This window comes from Pelobates fuscus, chromosome 12 (assembly GCF_036172605.1).
Source record: "Pelobates fuscus isolate aPelFus1 chromosome 12, aPelFus1.pri, whole genome shotgun sequence".
In the NCBI taxonomy this organism is placed as follows: domain Eukaryota; kingdom Metazoa; phylum Chordata; class Amphibia; order Anura; family Pelobatidae; genus Pelobates; species Pelobates fuscus.
The window spans coordinates 32,395,814-32,407,960 of record NC_086328.1 but is presented as its reverse complement, the minus strand read 5'-3'; the positions used below and the strand labels follow the sequence as shown (position 1 = coordinate 32,407,960).

The following is a 12,147-nucleotide window of genomic DNA, read 5'->3' as shown; positions in this document are numbered from 1 at the left end:
AAGGCCTCTAAAGGAGTTTTAGAACCATGGCTGATTTTAAGACGGTGGCTCTCCACGAAAGAGACAGAGGGAAAACTCTCCATCTTGAGAGAAGATCCCTCACCTCAGACAGAAGTGGCATCATATTAATTACATGTATAGTGGACATTGTGTGTGGGGATAAGTACCTTTAGATATTTTAAGTTCGAGGTTGTCTAAGATAGAGTGGTTGGTGTCCTTAGGCTTTTTGGTAGGCCTGGGCCTAACCTAAGTGCTGTTGACTTGCAGCAGTTAATTTGAAAGCCTGTGAATAGACCAGGTATTGTGAGTAGGAGCACAATTTACTAATACTAAGTATTTTTTACTTAGTATTAGTAAATTTGGCCACAAAAAAAAAAAATAGGGGGCGGACCGAACATCGCATATGTTCGCCATCCGTGGCGAACGCGAACACGCTATGTTCGCCAGGAACTATTCGCCAGCGAACCGTTCGGGACATCACTATTAGTGACTTCAAATAACTATTCTTATTGTTCCAGAATGTATGAAATTGATGTCTGCGGAGTAGTTTAAACAGTGACCCACTTGGCCATACTACATGCAGTGACTGACAGGAGAAGAGTGCTGTGCAATGCACTACTCTCCTGACGGTTACCTGGAGGTCGCTTCCCACGGATCAGTGCACCTTAAGTGGCTGCCTAGCGCCAGCATCGGCCCTGGTTAGACGTAACAAGAATTAAAGGATAAATTGACCATCATTAAAGGAACACTATAGTCACCAAAGAAACTTTAGCTTAATGATGCAGTTTTAGTGTATAGATCATGCATCTGAAGTTTCACTGTTCAATTCTCTGCCATTTGGGAGTTAAATCACTTTGTTTCAGTTTTTACAGCCCTAGCCACACTTCTGCTGGCTGTAACTGATACAGCCTGCATGGAAAAAAAAAACTGGTTTCACTTTCAATCTTATTATTATTATTATTATTATTTATATAGTGCCAGCAAATTCTGTAGCGCTGTACAATGGGATGTAACTTACCTTAAAAGTTTTTATATCCTGCTCTGTAAATGGAACTTTAATTACATACAGGAGGCTCCTGTAGTGTCTAGCAAGCTACTAACAAAGCAAGAGATGTGAAAATCTAAATTAAACAGAATTTGCAATAAAGGAAGTATAAACATTAGATGACTCTTTACAGGAAGTGTTTAGGAAGGCACTGTAAGTCACATTCATGGAGGTGTGACTAGGTCTGTATTAACAAAGTGATTTAACTCCTAAATGGAAGAGAATTTAGCAGTGAGGCTGCTGGGGCATTATCTATATACCCAAACTTAAATATGCTATAAAAAAAAAAAATGTGTGTTTTGGTGACTATAGTGTCCCTTGAACCTTTTAAATGCAGCCACTGTTGGCATAGTGTAACTTGTACAATTACGCAATCTAACAAGTAAAACAATTTACTGATATGTAAGATGGATCCATCTTTTGAGTTTTATGGAATTTAAAGTGAACTGTCATCTCATGATTTGTAATAATATGTTTACGTGTCCCCTATATTTAGCAATTTGTGAGGTCTGAAAAATAAAATGAAATGTAGCAATCCACACTGCGGGATTTAACACAATCCTGGAATGGAGTGCCTCTACCTTATCTACCTACCAATCAGGTTTAGAAGTTCTGCTCTTTGCACATGTCTTCATAGAGAGGTCTCTCTTCCAGCTCCCTTGCACTGTGCTGGGCTCTTTGGATGAGGCATCACAAACACAGAGAACAGAGCCAGACAATGTTTAGTTCACAATCTCCCTCTATGAGCGAAGAAAGCCAGGTTTCTGATGACCCGAGCAGGTCTGACTCTCACAATTATCACAAGAGATGTGCATGGAAAGAGTTTTTGTTTGGGTTTGCATGTTCCACTGGAGGGGTTTCTGGGGACGTCCATAAAATCTTTGGATTACTGGCATTCTATGTCTAAACACTGTTCATAGAGAGGAATTGAGCCAATCAATCTCTTTAACCCCTTAAGGACACATGACATGTGGGACATGTCATGATTCCCTTTTATTCCAGAAGTTTGGTCCTTAAGGGGTTAAGGAGATGCTGAATGCCGCAGCACTGTTATCGCTCCCATATGCAGCAGCCCCCAAATGCTTCCCTGCAGTAGTATTGGATTGGCTGAGACCACCTATGGCAGTGATGGCGAACCTTTTTGAGCCCGAGTGCCCAAACCGCAATACATGCCAATTTTTTTTTCCTTAAAGTGCCAACAAGGCAATTAAACCTGAATATTAAGGTTTAAGTTTAGAAAAAACAACTCGTACTGTTGTCCGAACTAATTAACAACTTTTGTTTTAAAAGAACACAACAACAGAGAGTTCAATGAAACAAATTTTAAATAATGATATAAATAGATAAAATTAAGCTTATATTTATTAGTATCTCCAACAAATGCAATACATACACACACACAGACTGCTGAATACAAACACACAGTCTGCTGAATACACACACACACACACACACACACACACACAAGACTGCTGAATATAGAGACTGATGAATACACATACAGACCGTCTGCTGAGTACACACACAGACAGTCTGCTGAGTACACACACAGACAGGCTGCTGAGTACACACACAGACTGGTGAGTACACACAGAGACTGGTGAGTACACACACAGACACTGCTGAATACACACACATACACTGCTGAATACACACACACACACACACACTGCTGAATACACGCACACACAGACTGCTGAATACACGCACACACAGACTGCTGAATACACGCACACACAGACTGCTGAATACACACACAGACTGCTGAATACACGCACACACACAGACTGCTGAATACACACACATACTGCATTGAGGGGTGTAGTGTATGTGTTTGTGTGAGGTGCTGTGTGTGAGGGGTGCAGTGTGTGAGGGGTGCTGTGTGTGAGGGTTGCTGTGTGTGAGGGGTGCTGTGTGTGAGGGTTGCTGTGTGTGAGGGTTGCTGTGTGTGAGGGGTGCTGTGTGTGAGGGGTGCTGTGTGTGTGTGAGGGTTGCTGTGTGTGTGTGAGAGGGGTGCTGTGTGTGTTTGAGGGGTGTGTGTGGGGGGGTGCTGTGTGGGGTGCTGTGTGTGTGTATGAGGAGTGCTGTGTAAGTGTATGAGGGGTGCTGTGTAAGTGTATGAGGGGTGCTGTGTGTGTGTGGTGCTGTGTGTGTGGGGTGCTGTGTGTGTGAGGGGTGCTGTGTGTGTATGAGGGGTGCTGTATGTGTCTTTGTGTATGAGGGGTGCTGTATGTGTGTTTGTGTGTGTGTGTGAGGGGTGCTGTGTGTGTTTGTGTGTGAGGAGTGCTGTGCTGTGGTTATGTGTATGAGGGGTGCTGAGCGGAGGTGCTGGGCGGGGGTGGGGGTGCTGTGTGTGTTGTGGGGGTGCTGTGTGGGGGGTAGGGGTACTGTGTGTGTGTGAGGGGTGCTGTATGTGTGTGTGAGGGGTGCTGTATGTGTGTGAGGGGTGCTGTATGTGTGTGTGAGGGGTGCTGTACGTGTGTGTGTGTGTGTGTGTATGAGGGGTGCTGTGCTGTGTGGGGAGGTAGGGATGCTGTGCTGTGTGGGGGGTGGGGGTGCTGGGCAGGGGTAAGGGTTCTGTGTGTGTTGTGGGGGTGCTGTGTGGGGGGTGGGGGTGCTGTGTGGGGTTAGGGCTGCTGTGTGGGGGGGTAGGGCTGCTGTGTGTGGGGGGGTAGGGGTACTGTGTGTGTGAGGGGTGTTGTGTGTGTGTGTGAGGGGTGCTGTATGTTTGTGTGAGGGGTGCTGTATGTGTGTGTGTATGAGGGGTGCTGTGGTGTGTGGGGAGGTAGGGGTGCTGGGCGGGGGTAAGGGTGCTGTGTGTGGGGGGTAGGGGTGCTGTGTAGGGGGGTAGGGGTGCTGTGTAGGGGGATAGGGGTGCTGTATGGGGGGTAGAGGTGCTGTTTGGGGGGTAGAGGTGATGTGTGTGGGAGGTAGGGGTGTAGGGGAGGGGTGGGGTGTAGGGGAGGGGTGCTGGGTGTGGGGGAGGGGTGCTGGGGAGAGGAGGGGTGCTGTGTGTGGGGGGTAGGGGTGCTGTATGTGGGGGGTAGGGGTACTGTGTGTGGGGGGGTAGAGGTACTGTGTGGGGGGTAGAGGTACTGTGTGTGGGGGCAGGGGTACTGCTGGGGGGGTAGGGGTACTGCTGGGGGTAGGGGTGCTGTGTGTGGGGGGTAGGGGTACTGCTTGTGGGGGGTAGGGGTACTGTGTGTGGGGGGTAGGGGTACTGTGTGGGAGGGGGTAGGGGTACTGCTGGGGGGTAGGGGTGCTGTGTGCGGGGGGTAGGGGTACTGTGTGTGGGAGGGGTAGGGGTACTGTGTGGGGGGGGGTAGGGGTACTGCTGGGGGTAGGGGTGCTGTCTGTGGAGGGGTAGGGGTACTGCTGGGGGGTAGGGGTGCTGTGTGTGGGGGGGTAGGGGTACTGCTGGGGGGTAGGGGTACTGTGTGTGAGGGGGTAGAGGTACTGTGTGTGGGGGCAGGGGTACTGCTGGGGGGTAGGGGTACTGCTGGGGGTAGGGGTGCTGTGTGTGGGGGGTAGGGGTACTGTGTGTGGGGGGTAGGGGTACTGTGTGTGGGGGGGTAGGGGTACTGCTGGGGGGTAGGGTTGCTGTGTGTGTGGGGGTAGGGGTACTGTGTGTGGGAGGGGTAGGGGTACTGTGTGGGGGGTAGGGGTACTGCTGGGGGTAGGGGTGCTGTGTGTGGGGGGTAGGGGTACTGCTGGGGGGTAGGGGTGCTGTGTGTGTGGGGATGGGGGTAAACGTTTAAAAAAAAAAAAAGTATGGTAAATCATTATCTTCTCCCCCCCTCCCCAAAATGCATGATTTTATTCCTAAAGTTAGTGTCCTTTTAAAGATGCCTATGAAAGTGTTACTAATTTATATTATTTTTCAATTAGATTTATTGAAACCTGTTTCAATTAATTACTAGTAAAATACACAACTAGTTAATTGTAACTGGTGCCATATCATGTTTCCTTAAGATTTTTTTTTTTCTGAGCTTAATATCTCCCAGATCACAGAGAGAGCAGTTCCAGTCCAGTTTTTTTATTTGGCATTATATTCAGGTTATTGTTCCAGGTTTTCTTTCACAAGCTGTGCGCATCCTGGATCTCTTTAACGCATGTTTAACTTCAAATACAGTATTGCCAACAAATAGAAACAAATCGCTTTACAATGGCTCATATATTATTTGTATACATTATTTGCATCAGGATCATCAAAAACACTCTTCTATAGAGTATGAGTATGAGTGTGTACTCTGTTATAAAATCTGTCAATGTCTCCCAGGGGAACATCTTGTAATAAATGGTCCAGATGTTGTAGAACTACAATTTCCATGATGCTTTGCTATTCTGAAGGCAAGCAAAGCCTTATGGCAGCTGGAGTTCTACAACATCTGTATGTAAATCTACCTGTGACCAGCCATGCTTTAGACCAGGCTTCCCTAAACTCCGGCCCTCCAGATGTTGCTGAACTGCAACTCCCATGATTCTATGAATGAAATATAGGCTGAGAATCATGGGAGTTGTAGTTCAGCAACATCTGGAGGGCCGGAGTTTAGGGAAGCCTGCATTTAGACTGTAGCTTAAAGGAACACTAGTGTTAGGAAAATTAAAGCTGTATTCCTAACACTATAGTGACTCTCTCCCCCCCTCCCCCCCCTCTCTCCACACGGCTATTAAAGGATTAAAATACCCTTAAACACCAATTACAGCCCCGAAGTCCCTCAGCACTGGCTCTGTCTCTGCCTCCTCTGCATCATCGTAAGGGGGAACCTTATGTGCATGTGTGGTAAGCACAGTGCACTCGTTAGGTCTTCCCCCATAGGAAAGCAGTTTAATGCTGGCTAAATAAAGTGCTTTCTGCCACCTCAGAGCCGGTACTCTAGTGAGGGGTCTGGTCAAGCACTAGGCCCGCGTGGAGCCTTGTAATACTATGTGGACCAGTTGGTGACATACAAGTATCTATTCTAATAGTGCGACATTGCGGAATGGTCCAGACCCTTAATAGGCTGGATAACGCCCCCCTTCCATTACTGTTGCAGAACCAGAAGGATATTTAAAGTTTCCTCCTCCTGGTACATGAAGGAAACCATGAAGGGGTGGAGCACAACCAGATCCCCATCAGAGAACCGGGGTAGCCACCCTCAGGGGTAAAAGATAGGCCAATAGGAAGGTGGTTGGAATTACCATATTTTCATATGTGTGTGTGTGTGGTGTATCTGTGTCCATGTGTACATATCTGGCAGTGATAGTTTGTCAGGGTAATTTACTATAGTGAGAGTTCAAACAGAATTTCAAATTAAATGTCGAAATAGCCAGACTGGAAAACTTCTCAAAGTCAGCGATGCTTTCAATTTGGCGACTTTGGCCTTAAATTTGAAATCCACTTTGAATTTCCACTTTAAAAAATAACCCTGTGTGTGTGTGTGTCTGTGTCAGGCAGTGAGCATTTAGTGTGTGTGCCTGTCTGTCCAACACAGTGGATGTGTCTGTGTGTCTGGGAGTATCTATTTGGTGGGGGAGTGCCTGGCCTCTTGAATTGTGAGGGACCCCAAGATTTATAATGTCTGCCTTTCCGAGGCAGTTTTATTTTATTGCATATTTTATTCTCAGTCACAGACTATAAGAGGTATATCAAAATCAGTCCCACAACCTGAAACTTGTAGCGTTTCCAGAATCTCAACTAGCCAGCAGTTTTAAATTTGATTAACAGATGTCTGAAGCCAAAGCAAAGATTAAAAGTCTATGTTTTTGGTGCCATATAATCTGCAGTTTATTTTACCTGATCGGATCATTGAAATCTGGCAGATAAAATCCAAAAATAAATATCCCTATTTTGGAAGTTTAATCTGAGTCATATTCAGTACAATAACAATAACATAAGTGAGATCAGTGTATAATCTTATGAGATATAGGTTGATCACAGGATAAATATACAAACCTATTGCCTAGCAGACTTCTCAAGAGTTCCTTAAATAATAGCATGCAGTGTTCTTCAGTAAGGGCCCGAATGTGTCTCAGAATTTGGAAGAGAAAAAACACAGAATTTGACTAGAAATGGTCATTCAGTTTTTCAATTCCAAATTGTAGCAAATTGACATTTTCTAAATTTACGAAAAAATCTAGCCAATTTTTAGATTTGTTTTTCTATTTGTTTCTGAAATTATTACCTACACTTTGCAATTTCATTTGCAATCCCTTGCAGTTTGCCGTTTAAAATGTACTTTTTATTATCCCTCAGGGGTCAAGTCCTGGGGAATAAAGTGTGGGAACTCAGCCAAGAGCTCCCCACTCCTCCCCCAAAATAATATACACTCATATATATATACGCGTGCACACACACTCACAGATACACACATATATACACTCAGACATTCACACACTCACATACACACACACACAAACACTCACAAAAAATGTCCACCCAGCCTCCCTACCTGAGAGCTGGCTTGGACCTGTCCCTTGGGTCCAGTGGGGCGGGCGCCTACCTCCATATCAGACGCGGCGAGGGAGCTGTGTTCGCTCTGCTCCCTTTCGCCACGCGGGCTGTCTACTGATGCCGGGAGCCGGAATATGACGCCATATTCTGGCTCCCAGCATCAGCAAACTGCGCGCGGGGAGAGGGATCCGAGAGAGGGATCACAGCTCCCTCGCCGCGTCTGATATGGAGACAGGCGCCCGCCCCACTGGACCCAAGGGACAGGTCCAAGCCAGCTCTCAGGTAGGGAGTGCCTGTGGGAACGGTGTTCCTGCAGTAAAAAAAGTGCAGGACTCGAGCCCTGTTATCCCTACAACTTATGTTATTTTTAAAGATCATAAAATTCTATCTAGTGAATGTAAAGATTGAGAGACAAACCTGTTTGAAATATAGGTCTTTCTCCCACTTGTCCGTCAACCCTTTGGCATACACCAGAAATAGGCAAAGTTTGGCACTCTAGATGTTAACATTTCCTCTAATGGTTTGCCAGCATTATGATTGCAAGAGCACTATGGTAGAACAGTCCACAGCCAAATGTTGCCTACCCCTGGCATAGACTGTATGTCGATGGTTTGACTGAAAAGGGTGAGCAGAAAAAACCTCCTCTCTCTTTCCATCCATAGCAACTGCAGTATATATGCTGTGGTTAATGTGGTAGCTCCCTATCTAACGCCACTATCGATGGCAAGGGAGTATAGGAACTGAGCAACTACTGTCACTACATTCAAATACTGGCATGCTGGCATCACAGAGAACGTATCCCCTCCTTGGAGAATCAAAGTTAAGAAAACTGCTCTCTGTGAAGAAACCAGCGGACAGGAGGGTGGGTGTTTTGACGAAGGAAAACCCTCCTGAAGCTCTGAATATGGTGGCACTGCAACGGAGGTAAGGTTAGTATATCACAATATTTTACATTGAATATATCATGTATCTTTATGATTTATTCAATGTATTTAGGGGGAGGTCTAGCTAAAGGTGTAAAATTAATAGAAGGTTCACTCAACAAATATCACCCTCTCTGTATGTTTGGGCATGCACACCTGTTTCACTATTGAGAATACATACCTGTTCGCTCTCACTTATTGTTCACTATTGGGACTGTGCAGTGCATTCACTGTCCGTTCATTCACTATTGCTGTATTTTCTCTCTCTCTCTCTAGCAATACGTGCTGTATATACACATATATCCATGTTTTCCACACACTAGGTGATTGCTGCTATATAACCAGCCTGCTGGACAACATTCTTACAATCTATTAAAGACTCCATTGTCTACAAAGCGGCATGAACTGTCTGCTAGAGAACAGAACCAGGTGATGGAAAAGGTAAATTGTAACATTATATATAGACCCAGATCTGCATTCAATGAACACTATGCGGTATGTTATCTAGTGGGGGGAGAAGCACTGGAGTGGATTAGCCAGGCTTGTGCCATAGACTCAGTGCTTTGGATTGTTGGACCAGAGATGATCAAACATGATGTTCCCATTGTAGGAGGATCAGGGGCAGGCTTTCTAAACTTTATTATTTTTAAATTAACACTAAATAATTCAAAAATGTTTCTTCTTATATTATTCATTCTTATTGTGAGTTATATTATTCATTCTTATTGTGAGTCACCGGCTGCAGATGTGAATTGAGAGGAAACAACCAAACTGTAAACTTAGAGAAGGGTTAGAACCTTGAATATAAACTCAAGTTCTAAATAATTTGCCATAAAACAGAGCAAACCGTGGTTGTGAGCTGGTGTGAATGGGTATAGGAGACGACAAATGGAACGGGGAGAAAAGAAGATGTAATGAAGTAGATAGGGCTATTAAGGGAGTAGTAGATAGGTCACAGGCATAGGCAACCTTCGGCACTGCAGATGTTTTTGACTACGCCTACCATGATGCTTTGCCAGCATTATGGGTGTAAGAGAATTATGGGGGATGTGGTCCACAACATCTGGAGTGCCGAAGGTTGCCTATCCCTGGGATATAGGGCTATTAAGGGAGAACGAAAATTGAAATTGAAGGCAGATTAGATGGTGCTATGCTTGATGGAGAGAGAGAAGGAAGATAAGATGGAGTAGGAAGAATAGGGGGAGAGGAGAGGAGATCCGGCAATGAACATTTGTGGTGAAGTGACACAGGGAGGAAGTTATAAGACAGAGCAGATAAATGGAGCAGTGAAAGGATGAATGAAGCAAAGAAGGTAATGAGACCAGATGAGATTGGGATGAAAGATGGGGCAGAAGAGACATGAGATAGGGAGGAGTGACCAGCTCTAATGGATTGAGAAGGGAATAGAAATCAGACAGATAAGGATGTAGACGAAGGTCAACGTATTAGCTGAAGTTTACAATGTATGGCTGAGATGCAGCCTGATCCTTTATACACCAATGCCTGCTGCTGCTCTCTGTCTGACCACCTTCTCTTCCTTACTGCCGTCCTCTTAGACCTATTCATTGGCAGCATGAGAGGTCGTCCCTCTGAATTGGCCCTCAATTTATTAGAGGCAGGCATTCACATTTTGTTTATTTGCCAATTTTACTAGTGTCCCTATCTAATCCGTTACACTGGTGTAGAAAACGTTCCAATCAAGTTGAACATTTGAAAGAAAGAAATAGTGATGGGGAATGGTATTTATTAAACAGACCGAGCAACTTATATGTGGGAACTGGATATCTTAACCCCAGGAATCCTACGTGGTGTATCTCCGTACGGGTGAGTACTTTTTATTGGCCAGCCGTAAAAAAGAAATTAATTAATTTAAAAGGCTGGTTTCTCACAGTTGGAAGTACAGGAATGACATTCTCTCTCCAAATATAGAAGTGAAATAGTGTCCCTATGCGTTCCCACTTCACTTAAACCCTGACAGATCTATCTAGAATTATCTGATACCCAGTGGCTGGCAAATCCATTTCTAAACCAGATAGGACGCATAACATCCTATACATTGTGTTATCTACAACTGGCAGATGACAGAACGTATTAGGACAGGGGTAGGCAATCTTCCGCACTCCAAAGGTTGTGGACTACGTCTCCCATGATGCTTTGCAGCATTATGGGACATGTAGTGATGTGGAGTGCTGAAGGAATCCTAGAATGAAAGGCTGACCAAAGGGTCACTAAAGTCTGAATTGTAACATTGAGTTTATAGCCGATTTGTTACACATCAGCTGTTTTGACCTGAATTTGTCAATTTGGATCCCAGATTTTAAGTTTATGCAATTCATAACTAATGAATTACTGTGTGGATAGTTATAGCTTTAATATTATTTAATGAAAAGGTTGTGTCTACCTGCAATATTTTTTACCTCATTGGAGGTAAAGCAGCTAAAACAGAAGGCAAATTATTGGGATGTGGTGGCTGTAAATACGGCTTTGCAGTTGGAGTAGTAAATACACAAAGTAGACTCCCAGTTGAGGTGGTAAAATGCTAATCAATTTGCAGAGATATTTACTAAAGTCCTAGCTGTACAGAACAGAAACCTGAATGGCAACGTTCAGTCTCAAATGGCTGATGGAAAGTTCATTACTGCCATTAAATTCTGCAATGTGGTTCTTAATCAGTTGTTTAGTTAATATACCACATTTTTACAAAATTCTGTCTAGACCATTTTATGACGATATCCCCACGGCAAAATAAATCTAGCCTCATCATTTAGCCATTTCCCAATGCTTTTGTTTCGTTGTAACATAACTAAATCTATGGAATATGTATTTAAATTACGGTACATATAAAATGAAATACGATCCACATAAGCAGATTAGCAAGGCATGTCCCCCAGATAGATGCAGTATAATAAATTGCATATAGAAAATATGTACGTACCTTAGTAGATCACCATCTCACACAAATCTTTTGCCTGCGGAATAATGACCCCCTCCACCCATCTGCAGGCCACAGGAAGAGCAGGAGGGAGTCACATGTTGCCCCTGACTCTTTGTGAAACTTCAGCCAGTTGTGTTTGTGTGATGTGGCAATCAATTTGAAAACTTTCCTATTCTCTGCGTCTGCCAGTAGATTCTGCAGAATCCCCGATACTGTAGCAGAACAACTGGGCATGTTAGAGTGCTACAGTCCAGTAGACTAGGAGAGCTTCTCGTTGTTCCCCATATATTGGGTCCTGCAGAGAGCTTTTAGGTTCCCTGCTCCTCTTGTTCTTTGTGTGAATTTCTCTCTGAATGCTGCCAAGTAAGCACATCTGGAGTGATTTCAATTGAAACATTCCTCCGCCTCTAGTTTAGAGGAGAAATTAAACTGCAGCCAGACCCTTAAAAGCAGGACCGGGCATGTTGGAGGGAATTGTCAATATACACAGGGTAGCATGCTCTACACAGATAGGGCAGCACATCCCAGAACATGTACGCACTTGACATGGAATCATATTAACTTGTTAAGAACCAGTGATGGTCTATGTCATCATTGCAGTTTATCCGTCATGGAAACCATACACGGTATCAATGTCTTAGTCGTCGTATGAAAGTAGTGTCCAGATAAATAAATTCTATTTCTACGAATAGTCTACTCTAGACCAGGTGGTGACCAGCATGAGCTATCATTGGTTCTTCAGAGGTTAATCATGATCTCTCCAAGAGTGTTCCAGAACTTTCAAGAACCAGCAGCTTATTTCGCTGGTCGC

At 44.5% G+C, this 12,147-nt stretch overlaps 1 protein-coding gene across 1 annotated transcript in view; it reads right to left on the bottom strand.

Moving 5' to 3' along the window:
- Nucleotides 1-11,734, bottom strand: part of B3GNT9 (UDP-GlcNAc:betaGal beta-1,3-N-acetylglucosaminyltransferase 9) — a 41,783-nt gene extending 30,049 nt beyond the window's left edge. Inside the window, exon 1 of the mRNA XM_063438010.1 lies at nt 11,337-11,734. The gene's annotated coding sequence lies outside the window, so the exon portion shown is untranslated. The remainder of the gene's footprint in view (nt 1-11,336) is intronic.
- Nucleotides 11,735-12,147: the final 413 nt, after the last annotated feature.